Below are 11,790 nucleotides of genomic sequence, written 5' to 3'. Positions count from 1 at the left end.
AGTATGACTGGTCCGCCCGCATCGGCCCTTCAGTCTGTCTGGTCCACTCTCCGAGTCTACAGTATGGCTGGTCCGCCCGCACCGGGCCTCCAGTCTGTCTGGTCCACTCTCCGAGCCTCGGCATGTCTGGACCGCCCTCTTGGGGCCTTCAGCCTATCCGGACCGCTTGCTGGGCCTTCGGTCTATCCGGTCCGCCCTGGGTATGTTGGCCTACAGCACAAAGCAGGACCCGCCTCAACCCAACCCTAATCAAATAACCATGTGCACATAAACATGTAATCACATAACTACCCACAACCAAACAAACCGATCCAGCAGATCATATAGCATAGCAACATTCTAACCAGGATACCGACCTAACCGGTCACTAGCATAGCATCAACCTATATACCAGGATATCGACCTAAACCAGGCCACTAACATAGCATCATACTCTGTACCAGAATACCGACCTAAACCAGGTCACTAACATAATACCATCCTAATTACCCAGATGCAGATCTAACAAATCAAAAACATATCAAACAGTTACCCAGATTCTAATCCGATAAAGGGCCGACCTTGGTGCCTTAGACCCTGTTGATATAGTGAGGATAACTCACCTTGCACTTGCCGAGCTGGAGAGATAGAATCAAAACCCTCGATCACCGCCACGAACACCACCACCTATCAATCCAAAGAAACCACAACTATCAGAACCCAAATTACCAACATACCCCTGGAAATCAATAGGTCAACTATTGGTCAAAGTCTCGTCCTGGTCAAAGTCAGCCTTCCTGGTTGATCCTACTCGCTGAGTCAACCTATCGACTCGTCGATTTTATGAACTCAGAAACCCACCATACACGACCCGACTCGCCGAGTTCCTAACAGAGTCGCCGAGTCACTACGCGACTCAGTGCCTGAAACCTCAGACCCACTCGCTGAGTCATCTCCCAGACTCACCGAGTCCACTCGGGACTACATCGAACCAAAACCCCACTTGACTCGCCGAGTCATCTCCCAGACTCGCCGAGTTCATACGGGTATTCCCATAATCGAATGATACAGAGCTACTCCTTTGATCCAAATAGTAGATCTAGGTCCCTAGAGCGCATTAGCAACATAAAGTTGCTACGTTTACGTGCTTTCATGTCCCAAAATCCGAAAACCAAGCTAGAAAGGAACTTAACTCATGAGGGATGGCTTTTGCATAACAATACTAAAGGCTTTCTGCATTTAGGATCCAAGTAGAACTCGGATCTGGAGTTTCAACTCCAGATCTAACTTATGCACCAAAATCTCATCATATCATCCCCAAACAAGCCCTAAAACTCCATGAATGATGGATCTAGAAAGGAGAAGGGCCAAGGAAGCGATTCATTACCTCAAGACGACCTCCAACTGATGAATAATCTGGATCTCCATAATTCTCCTTGATACAAGCTTCTTGATCCACAAGATCCCTTCACAAAATCACTTATCCAAGCTCCAAAATGCTCCCAAGGCTCTCACTCACGATTTTAGGGTTTCTGGATCTCAAAGGGTAGTAAGGGGGCCGATGGGTGGACAATAGATCCTTTAAATAGGGTGCAAACCCTAAGATTTAGGGTTTTCTCTTCACAGCACTGACTCGTCGAGTCCCGCCGCCGACTCGGCGAGTCATTCCACTTAACACGTGCTCCTCACATGCTCCGACTCGACGAGTTATAGCTCCAACTCGCCGAGTCCATCCTCCCATTTACACTTTACACCCCCGAACTCTTGCTTCTGAACTTGGGATGTTACAAACTGAGGTGGATATCAGATCTCCATACGTTCTTTGCTCCTAGCCACTTGCTCTCCTAGTTCTTCTTACAAAGATCCACCTCCCAAAGCTTGAAACACACAAGGATGAAGCACACACACGGATTAGGGTTTGCTGAACTCTCAAGAGGCTGTAAGGGGGATGAAGGAGGCTTATGATCCTTTAAATAGGGTGCAAAACCCCGAAAATTAGGGTTTCATCTTCCAGCTCCTACTCGTCGAGTCCCTTCTTGGACTCGGCGAGTAGGTCACTTAAACATGTGGACTAACCCGCTGCTACTCGACGAGTGAGGGCAACCAACTCGTCGAGCAGACCTTGAAATCATGAAAATTAAAACCATAAATTAATACTTTGAGAATCGGGGCGTTACACTTAGTTAATGGTGGTCGTGTATGAAGAGGGAGATAGCTTGGTATGGTATGTAGAGAGATGCATTACATGTCGAATGGTCAAGGCCGAGAACCAGAGGCTGCACGACAAGTTACAGCCTTTGGAGTTTCCCATGTCGAAATGCGAACAGATCACCATGGATTTTATTACGAAACTACCCAGGACGGCTAAGGGATTGGATGCAATATGGGTCATTGTGAATCGTCTGACCAAGAGTGTCCACTTCTTGGCTATCCGGGAGAGTTCCTCAACTTACAAATTAGCCGATGTTTATGTGCATGAGATCGTCGCTTGACATGCTTTTCCAGTCTCCATTGTATCTGATCAAGATGTTCAGTTTACTTCATGATTTTGGCAGAGGTTCCACGAGGCACTCGGTACGAGATTGCACTTCAGCACCGCCTATCATCCACATAGTGATGTCCACAATGAGTGAACAATCCAAATCCTCGAGTATATGTTGAGAGCCTCTGTCAAAGATTTTGGTGTGAGTTGGGACTCCTACCTTCCCCTGGCAGAGTTTTCATATAATAACAACTATCATTCTAGCATTAGTGTTCTGCCTTTTGAGCTTCTTTACAGGAGGAAGTGAGCGGTCCAGCTTATTGTTGAAGGCTTAGGTGGCGCTCCAGCCTTGTGCTGAAGGCCTTGTGTGGATGCGTTGTATATTTGTTGTGTATGGGGTATTTTAAGGGAACTCACTAAGCTTCGTGTTTAACCAGTTGTTTGTATTTGTTTTTCGGTTACCACTGGTGATTGTGGGAAGGCGAAGACAAGATCATACACATCCTCCTACTGATTTATACTTGAGATATTATTTGGTACTCCGACTCTATGGATTTGATTTGAAAAAAATTATCTATTATCTTATGGTTTTATGAAAATGTATAGAAACGAAAAATTTTGGCATGATTTTTAGGATGTTAGATAAAATGAAACATGAATCTTTTCATTCCACCAATATTTTAATTGTCATCGTACAATGAGTGAGATGACAAACGGGCAACAAGCTGTGCCGCTAAACCTTTTTGAATGGTAAAGCTAATCCTTTTAAAGACTACATCCGAAGATCTAGGGGATATAACATTACTATGCATGATTCGTTGTACTCTTTTAAGAAGCTCTACCGCATCCGGTGCGAGGAAACCAAACGTATCAAATGCAAATGGTATGAACACGTGTTGATTTTTCATGCACGATTTCTCATGTTTGGTGACTTTGCCTGTAGCTGCTTTTAAAGCAGCATGTCCCACCGTGAAACCCCCAGCCCTTAGGCCCACGAGAGGGGATACCCCTGTAAGATCCACACACGCGTGTTTCCCTCCTCCCCATCCAAAAATCAAAATGTCAGCCGGTCTGAGGGTTAACCTCCTTCCTTCTGTCCTTTTTAATTTACAACTTACAAGAACATGAGAAAACAGAGAATGTTCCCAAACGTGGGTTTCTTCTCGACGCTAATTCATCTTCCAAAACAAAACGTTGATTCGTAAATGCCATTCAAGAATCTACGTTCCTTCTTCGTTGTTCACCGGACGTCGCTGCTTGTTTGCCATTTGCTGGTCTCCGTTGCTTCTTCCAAGTTCCCGATCCCCCTTTTGAATTGACCCCCCTTCTGAATCAATCCCCTTTTTATGAATCGATCACCCTTCTGAATCGATAACACAGATACAACTCATTAACATTGAGCCCACCCCCAATCGATGCTCCAGTTTTGTATTCGTGCAGGTCTCTATCCTGTTCTCTGCTTCACTTCTTGATGGTGTGAATGGATTGAATCCGAAATCATCAATACCCAAATCTTGACTTAAGTTTCTTGTAGCTTTTTTCAAATCAACAAAATTGATTACTTTCAGACTTGAAATAACACTGGTGAAATCACCAAGATTACTGTTGGCCTTGCTAGATTTGAATCACCAGGGGCTGAAACGGATGGATACAAACATATTACATAATCACTATATTAACTATTATATATAAGATGTTATTTTCGCTCATATTCATTTCAATCAAATTAGCATAAATATATGGTGAATGGTGATGATCAGAAAAGCGGGGGGTGTAGATGGTCATTTTGTTGCTGGTTCCATGTTGTAGGCTTGATGGTGTTGTTGTAGGGTGAATCCAATGAAGAGGGAACACAGGTGGTGGTGATGATGGTAATGGCCTGAAGTGGAACTGTGTGATGACTTTTAATGTGTGTGATGAAGGTCGTACCGAGTGGTTGTGAAACCCATTTCAGCATTTCTCGATTTCATATTAAATTAACAATAAGGGCAAAAAGGTCAAAAAAAACTTTAATTTTAAGTGGATGGATAAAATAGAGAAGTAAATTTGTAATACAATCCTACTTCTATTTCTGTAATCTTATAAAATACTATAGATATTGTCCAAAGTCAAACTATGAATACTTCAAATTTATTATTATTAACTTTGCTATAAATACTGCAATTGTTGAAAGTCAAATTGTGAATACTTCAAATTCATTGCCATTAATATCCGCAGATGTTATTTTCCTATATATATGCCCAAAAGTTATATTCTCCGATGCTATAGTTACAAAAGCTTTAATCTACAAAAAAAATCTTGATTTTGTGGGATCTGAGATTCATCTAAATAATAAGAACACATAATCCATCAAAAATGGCGAAATTAAAGTCAAGTTTGCTTCTGCTTATGGCCTTGGTAGTTGCATCCATGGACTTCGAGGGCTCAGCCGCAATACAGTACGTTGTTGGTGAATCCAAAGGTTGGACTGTGCCACAAAATCCAAGTTTCTATGATTGGTGGTCACGATTCCATATCTTCAAAATCAATGACGTGCTTGTTTTTAACTTCACCAACGGAGTTTATAACGTAGCAGAAGTGACAAAGGAGGCATACACCAACTGTGATGGCCAGAATCCTATCTCACTCAAGACTACAAGCCCTGCTAGATTTACAATTACGAACGCGGCTAACCATTATTACATCTGCACCATAGGCCAAAATTGTATGCATTCTCAGAAATTAGCGATTAAGGTTTCCACCGCGGATAACAACTCGTCTGCCATGTCAGTTCATTGATTTTGCATGATTATAAAATTAATATAAGGATCTAATACTTCGTTATCACAATTTATCTCATTTTTGTTTGAGTTTTGATGGACGATAATATTGGGCTGACTGAACTAATATATAATTTCAATAGGTTAATTAAACATATCTCACTAATACTTTTTTTTAATACTTTAAACAAAATACCAATAAATCAGCATAATAGTTTTCAATACATCTAATTTTCACCATGTAAATAAATAACTAAGATAACTAATTCCTTTATTTTTTTATCTCATCGAATCCAATACATCTTTTTGCCTCGAACATTTACTGTATTGTAAGAATTTTATCAATAACTTTGAAAATGTGTAGGCATATAACAAAGGGTAAAAGTTTATTTGAAACAAAAGGGTAAAACTTCATTTGAAAATGTGTAGGAATATACCAAACGGTAAAAGTTCATTTCATACAAAAGAAAATCTATGCTATATTTCTCCATGGATTTCCGGGTGTAAAAAAATACGTAAAAAATAAAAAATATATTTATTTATATTTTTTGATATTTTTATATCAATTTTTTAAAATAAAGAATCAACGTTAGCATGTAATATTCGATATATTCTAACATTATGTTTTATAATATGTAGAATATTACTTAAAAAAAATATATTGTGCGTAATATTATAATAGAATATCTCACATATGTAAAATTCTACATATTCTACAAACATATGATGTGAGAATATGTAGAATATTATGCATGAACGATGATTTTTGTTATTTTTTTAATTTTTTTATCAAAATTATAAGTTTATAAAATAGAAATAAAAATATATACTTTTATATTTTTTAGACAAACATTAACAAATGGTCTTTAAGTTTTTCATTTTGTCACTAAAATAGTCCTAATGAAATCTTTTTTGCGTGGATGGTCCCTATAGAGAAAGCTTTGCACACAAATGATCATTATGACTAACATCATTAGTATTCTGTTAAATATAATATAAAAATACTATATTGCCCCCTTTCTTTAATTGTTAACCAATGCCTCTCTCTCTCTCTCTCTCTCTCTCTCTCTTGGAACCACCACTAAAGCTCACACGTCTCATTTATCCTATTCTTTTCATCAAACACCATGCTACCACCACCCTTTAGTACTTCTCTCTGTCTTTGTTTCTACTTGGTCGGAGATCTCAAATGAGGTTCACCGAAGAAACACACCATCGAACACGAATGATTTAAAGTCACCCATACCATCAAACCATCTTCTTCTCTAACCATTCCTTTACAATGTTTAATACAACACAACTCTTCCTTGAGAGATGTTGATTTGTAACAAAAACACAAACATGCTGCTTGGGTTTTAGATCCTTGAGAGAGAAATCAGTTTTATCCAGGTCTTACCCGACCCACAACTCTCTCTCTCTCTCTCTCTCTCTCTCTCTCTCTCTCTCTCTCTCTCTCTCTCTCTCTCTCCACTACGCATGCGTACGATATATATATATATATATATATATATATATATATATATATATATATATATATATATCGTACACATGCGTAGTGAATTAAGAAAGTCAAACATTTGGCCATTTGGGTTATTCTTTCTTTTGATTCATTCAAGCACGGTTTCCACAAGGTATTCTCAATTTAACAATAACATCTTATTACAGATTACAACAATCAAGGGATGTGTTTTCATGGGATGTAACATCCCGATATTTCAGGTATCATATTTAAGCAATTTATATTCATTATGACAGAGCGACTCGACGAGTTGGGTGCCCAACTCGGCAAGTGGAGACGGTTTTCGCCACGTGTGTTTAGTGACCAACTCGACGAGTTGAGAGACCAAATCGGCGAGTTGGAGCTGGTTGGAGAAACCCTAATTCCCCGGGTTTGTGTCCTATTTAATGGACCTTAAGCCTCATTCCAGCCACCAATAACACCTTAGAGCTCTGAGAAAACCCTAGACCAGCTCCATTCAATTTTCTGAGAGAGAGAGAGAGAGATAGACTAGATTGAGTAATCTTGTGCCTTTGTGTAAGAGACTTTGGGGAGCAACATGAGTTAGATCAAGAAGAGACTCTTGGATCCGGTTTTCTTCAGAGACTAGCTTCTGATTTGAGGTAAAAGCTTCCATCTTGACCATTTCTCTTGTTAGATCTCATTTTGAGGAGTTTTAGGGTTTTCTTCCATCCATCTTTTGGTTATTGAGTTACTTGAGCATGTCTTGGGGTTGAGACTCCAGATCTGGACATATTGAGGTCCCATGAGCCCAAAGATCCGAGCTCTATCAAGCTTTGGGCAAGCCTTTATGCATTAAACCCTATAAGAGAGATTTTTTTGGCATTTTGAGCCTTATATGCCATGCAATGACGTAAAGCTTGCAACTATACATGATAAGTGAGCCTTTCAAGGTGAGATCCAGAGTATGAGACGTTATTTCTGCCTGAAATCGTCTGAATGAGATATTGGACTGAACGGAGTCGGTGAGTCGATGAACTGACTCTACGAGTCGGTTAGGGTTTTACCCCGATGGTCTGGACACGTTACAGACTCGGCTAGTTTATGAGACAACTCGACAAGTTAAGAGGGTTTTAACTGTCCTTGGATTTAGAGTAAACCCGACGAGTTGATGGGACAACTCGACGAGTTGTTAGGGTTTTTCCTGATCTTCTGGATGCTGCATGGACTGGACGAATTAGCTAGCAACTCGGTGAGTCGACTCGGGTTTTCACGATCTTCTGAGTTCAGAGGAACTCGACGAGTTGATGAGCTGTACTCGGCGAGTTGAGTCAATATGGGTTGTTGACTTGAGTGTTGACTTTCGTTGACTTTTAGAGTTGGGTCAGTCTTGAGTGTTGACTTCCTTGGATTTTAGGGTCTTGGTCAACTGTGGATTTTGGAGGCTATGGAGGGCGGAGATTAGACCAGCATATCGAGTGTGGAATACATTGCTTTACTCTGCGAGGTGAGTCTTCTCACTATTCTTACATGTGTGGTATTTTATGTGAGACCGGAGGGTCTTATTCCTGTTCTTGACCGGAGGGTCTTAGTACATTATTGACCGGAGGGCCTTATTTGTTGATATTGTGATATGTGTTATCGTGCATACTGTCTCTGTGACTTATGCTGTTGTATTATTCTGTGTATATGTTGATCTTATGTGCTTATACTGAGATATGTGATATCATGCATTCTGTCTTGTGAATTATGTTGTATATTATCCTGTGTATTTTTGAGATACCGGACTGGAGGGTCCGACCCGAGCCGTGAAACTGGAGGGTCTTCACTAAGACACATGACCGGAGAGTCCTTATCGAGACATAGCCATGAGAGGCTAATTATTGGTGTGTGGTATTTTGGGAAACTCACTAAGCTTCGTGCTTACCGTGTTATGTGATATGTGTTTCGGGTACTCTTGTAGATTTCGGGAAGGCGAATGCTCGATTGTACACACCAGTTTGATATTTTGCTTTGTGGTTTTTGGGATATTATCCGACAATTGTGATCATGTGTTTTGAATAAATTATACACTTGGGTTTTTGAGAAATGTGATATTGAGTTTTATGTGGTTTTAAAAATGAAAATTTTGTTTGAAAATTTACGGTGTTACAAGTTGGTATCAGAGCCTTGGTTTGAGAGATTTAGATGTACTCTCGGGTGGGTACGTCTGGACTCAAACTGAGGATTTGAGAACATTTTCTAAAGAGAAATGATTTTTTTTCTAAAACGAGTAATAGTTTTTAAGAGAAAATGAGACGAAGCAGTGTGTATAATCATCCAGAGCCCGAATGGTATTTTCCCAAAATACCATTACTTGTTTATATTATGAGATACATATGAGATACTAGAACTGCATGCTAGAGGATAGGCTAGGTATTTCAGGAAGCTAGAGCTAGAGTTGCCTTATTTCTGATGCCTTATCCTAGGGGATGCTACTGATTGCTATTGTCTGTTATTTGCTCTATGTATGTGTTGAGTAGGAGTACCTAGCAGGGATTTTTTTTAGAAAGAGTCTTGAGTCTAGGAGAATTCTTGGAGAGATACCTAGATGAGCATTTGAGGAATCTACTGAGAGAGTAGTTGGAGATCCACAAGAGGTAGAATTGCCTGAGTTCGGTGATGACTTTTGACTTATGGATAGAGCAAGTGGAGTGTGTCCTAGAGTGGTTTTATGTGTTGGTGGAGATTTCTTGATGCCCGAATGCTGCCTGCTTTGTGCTTTGTGGAACTCTGAAATGATGGTAGTCAGCTACTAAGTGAATATGACAATATTCAGGAGGTAGATGACTGGCATCATGAGGAGTTCTTCGGCAGCTGATGGCAGAGAGGTCTGAGAGCCTAGGAGAGCCTAGGGAGTAATTTTAGTTTGATGAGTACGCTGCTTAGAGGTGAGCATTCGCTGGGGAGCGAGCAAGTGTAATGGGATTGGTTGATCGAGAAGGTTGGGTAGCTACTTAGGAGTTCTGGGACGATCCATGTGGAAAGTATGGGTAGATGTGGAAGGTAGTATGGGCCCGTACTACTGAAAGCAGAGGACCCATACTCGATGCAGGGAGAATTCTCGAGGTTCTAAATAGCTGTTTGAGGGGAGATAACATGGTTCGGGTACCATGATTCGTAGCAGAAGGTGCTTCCGTTTGTACCAGTTATCCAACGATGGGTGTTCCGAACTGAGAATAGATATGGTTAACTGTGGGGCTGGAGGGCCATGTCAGTAGAGCTTCAATAGAGTGTACCTTGCAAGGAGAATTGAGTTTAAATTCCGAGGTGTTTGACTGATGAGGTGCCAGTTAGAGTCGCAGGATTCGAGTAAAGTGGAGATGATGCTTTGTGGAGGATTGCGATTTGGGTTGAGTGGTCGACCGATGATTGAGATGTTACTTTTTGTGACGAGAGTTACACTATTTCTGCTTTCCGTATGGAGCGAAAGAGATAACGAGCTTCCGATTTCAGATTTTGGACTTAAAACCCCGTGGGGTACCATGGTTGCGATGTTTTCACTAGAGTATTTTGTGGTATGTCTGCTGGGAGGTATTTATTATGCCATAAGAGAGTCATCAGTGGGGACTGAGATGGATGAGGACAAGGATATGCCTCTGTCGAGTATAGTAAGGCATATTTTAGCAGTAGTTTCTGGCAATCAAGAGGAGTACATTGGGGCGGTGGCCCTCGTTGGTTATGTTGGTTATCGACTGTGAAAGTGAGGTCTCTTGCTTCTATGATAATTCACGCGATGGGATGTTGGTTGAGGAATCGGAGATGAGGTGTGCGATAGCTCATTATTTCACCTGAGGGTCATGACTCATTCGGGACCATTGAGATATCTGATGGTGTGTCAATATGAGATTCTGGGAAACGAGGGGAAGTCGCGTTAGGAGGATTCTGAGGTTTTCATATGAGATTCGGGATACTTGGAGCCATTTGGTCATTTTCCAGAAGGTCACCGAGTGCTGCATGGTACGTTCTCTGAGTCGGGAATGGTACATTTGGAGAGCCAGTCTGTAGTATGGTTGTTTGGGGCATGAGATTGGGCGATAGTTCGAACCCTAAGTGGGGGAGAACTGATATTTGGTTGGGAGGATCATCAATCTGTTCTAGTTGGGATTAGAGGATTGGGTGACGGAAATTTGAGGTGCGGATATATGAAGATTTGGGTCTACTGGTGGATAAGGTAAGGTACAAAGCGAGACGGAAAATGTTGCATGTACTCGAGAAAGGATGAGTGTATCCACGGCAGGTGGCCGTTGGTCAGGGAATCTTATTGTGGCCAGGGATTTTTCGAGGTTGCAAATGTTTGAGCTCGAGGCGGTTGGGTCGTTGAGGTCAGGTTTCAATTGTCGAGATTTGCTTGTTCGATGTATAGGTTGTTATCTATACTCTGGGAAGGGCAGCAGTTGATTTGTCAATCAACTTCAGGGACGGTATGAGTAGTTCGTATGGGAGTGATCAGTAGAGTATGGGATTCGGATGGTCGTCAACGTGTTCTCAGTCATTGACGATTTCTCCGTGTTTCAATTTGTGAGTGGAGTATTTCGAGGTTATGAGTTGTGCAAGAGGAAGATCAATGGTCATAGCAAGACATTGTGAAATTTTGTGATGGTGTATCGCGGTGTCCGTGTATGATGTCGCGAGTGGAAGATTAGTGGTTGAGGCAAGCGAGTGTGAGATTCTGTGATGGTGTATCGGGGTATCCGAGTATGATGACCTAAATTCTTGAATTATTTTGAGACTCGAGTTTATGAGATGACAAGTGGTGTGCCGAGTAACCATTGTTCCAGTAGGAACCCATCAGCTAATTGTCATCAGATGGGGATTGTCCAAGAATGTGAATTCTATCAAGGGAAAGTACGTATTTGTGGCAATTTTCGTCAGGAGTAGTGACACTTAGTCTGGGTAGGTGTGTGCACCTATCCATGAAGGATCGCAGAGCATGAGTTTAGTGAACGCATTATGGTGAGGGATTAATGATAAGATTGTGGGGTGATAAGAGGGTGGGAGGATCCAGATGGGAGTAACCACTTTGGAATATTAGGAAAACCATGGGGAGATACCATGGCGAGTGAGTGAGT

General features: G+C 41.2%; 1 pseudogene; it reads left to right on the top strand.

The window, feature by feature from the left end:
• Positions 1-4,816: 4,816 nt before the first annotated feature.
• Positions 4,817-5,239, top strand: LOC145122056 (umecyanin pseudogene; annotated as a pseudogene).
• Positions 5,240-11,790: the final 6,551 nt, after the last annotated feature.

This window comes from Lactuca virosa, chromosome 1, assembly GCF_052849685.1.
Source record: "Lactuca virosa cultivar CGN04683 chromosome 1, Lactuca_virosa_CGN04683_v6, whole genome shotgun sequence".
Taxonomy (NCBI): Eukaryota; Viridiplantae; Streptophyta; class Magnoliopsida; order Asterales; family Asteraceae; genus Lactuca; species Lactuca virosa.
Note: the sequence above shows the minus strand (reverse complement) of the source record. Positions and strands in the feature narration are given on the sequence as shown.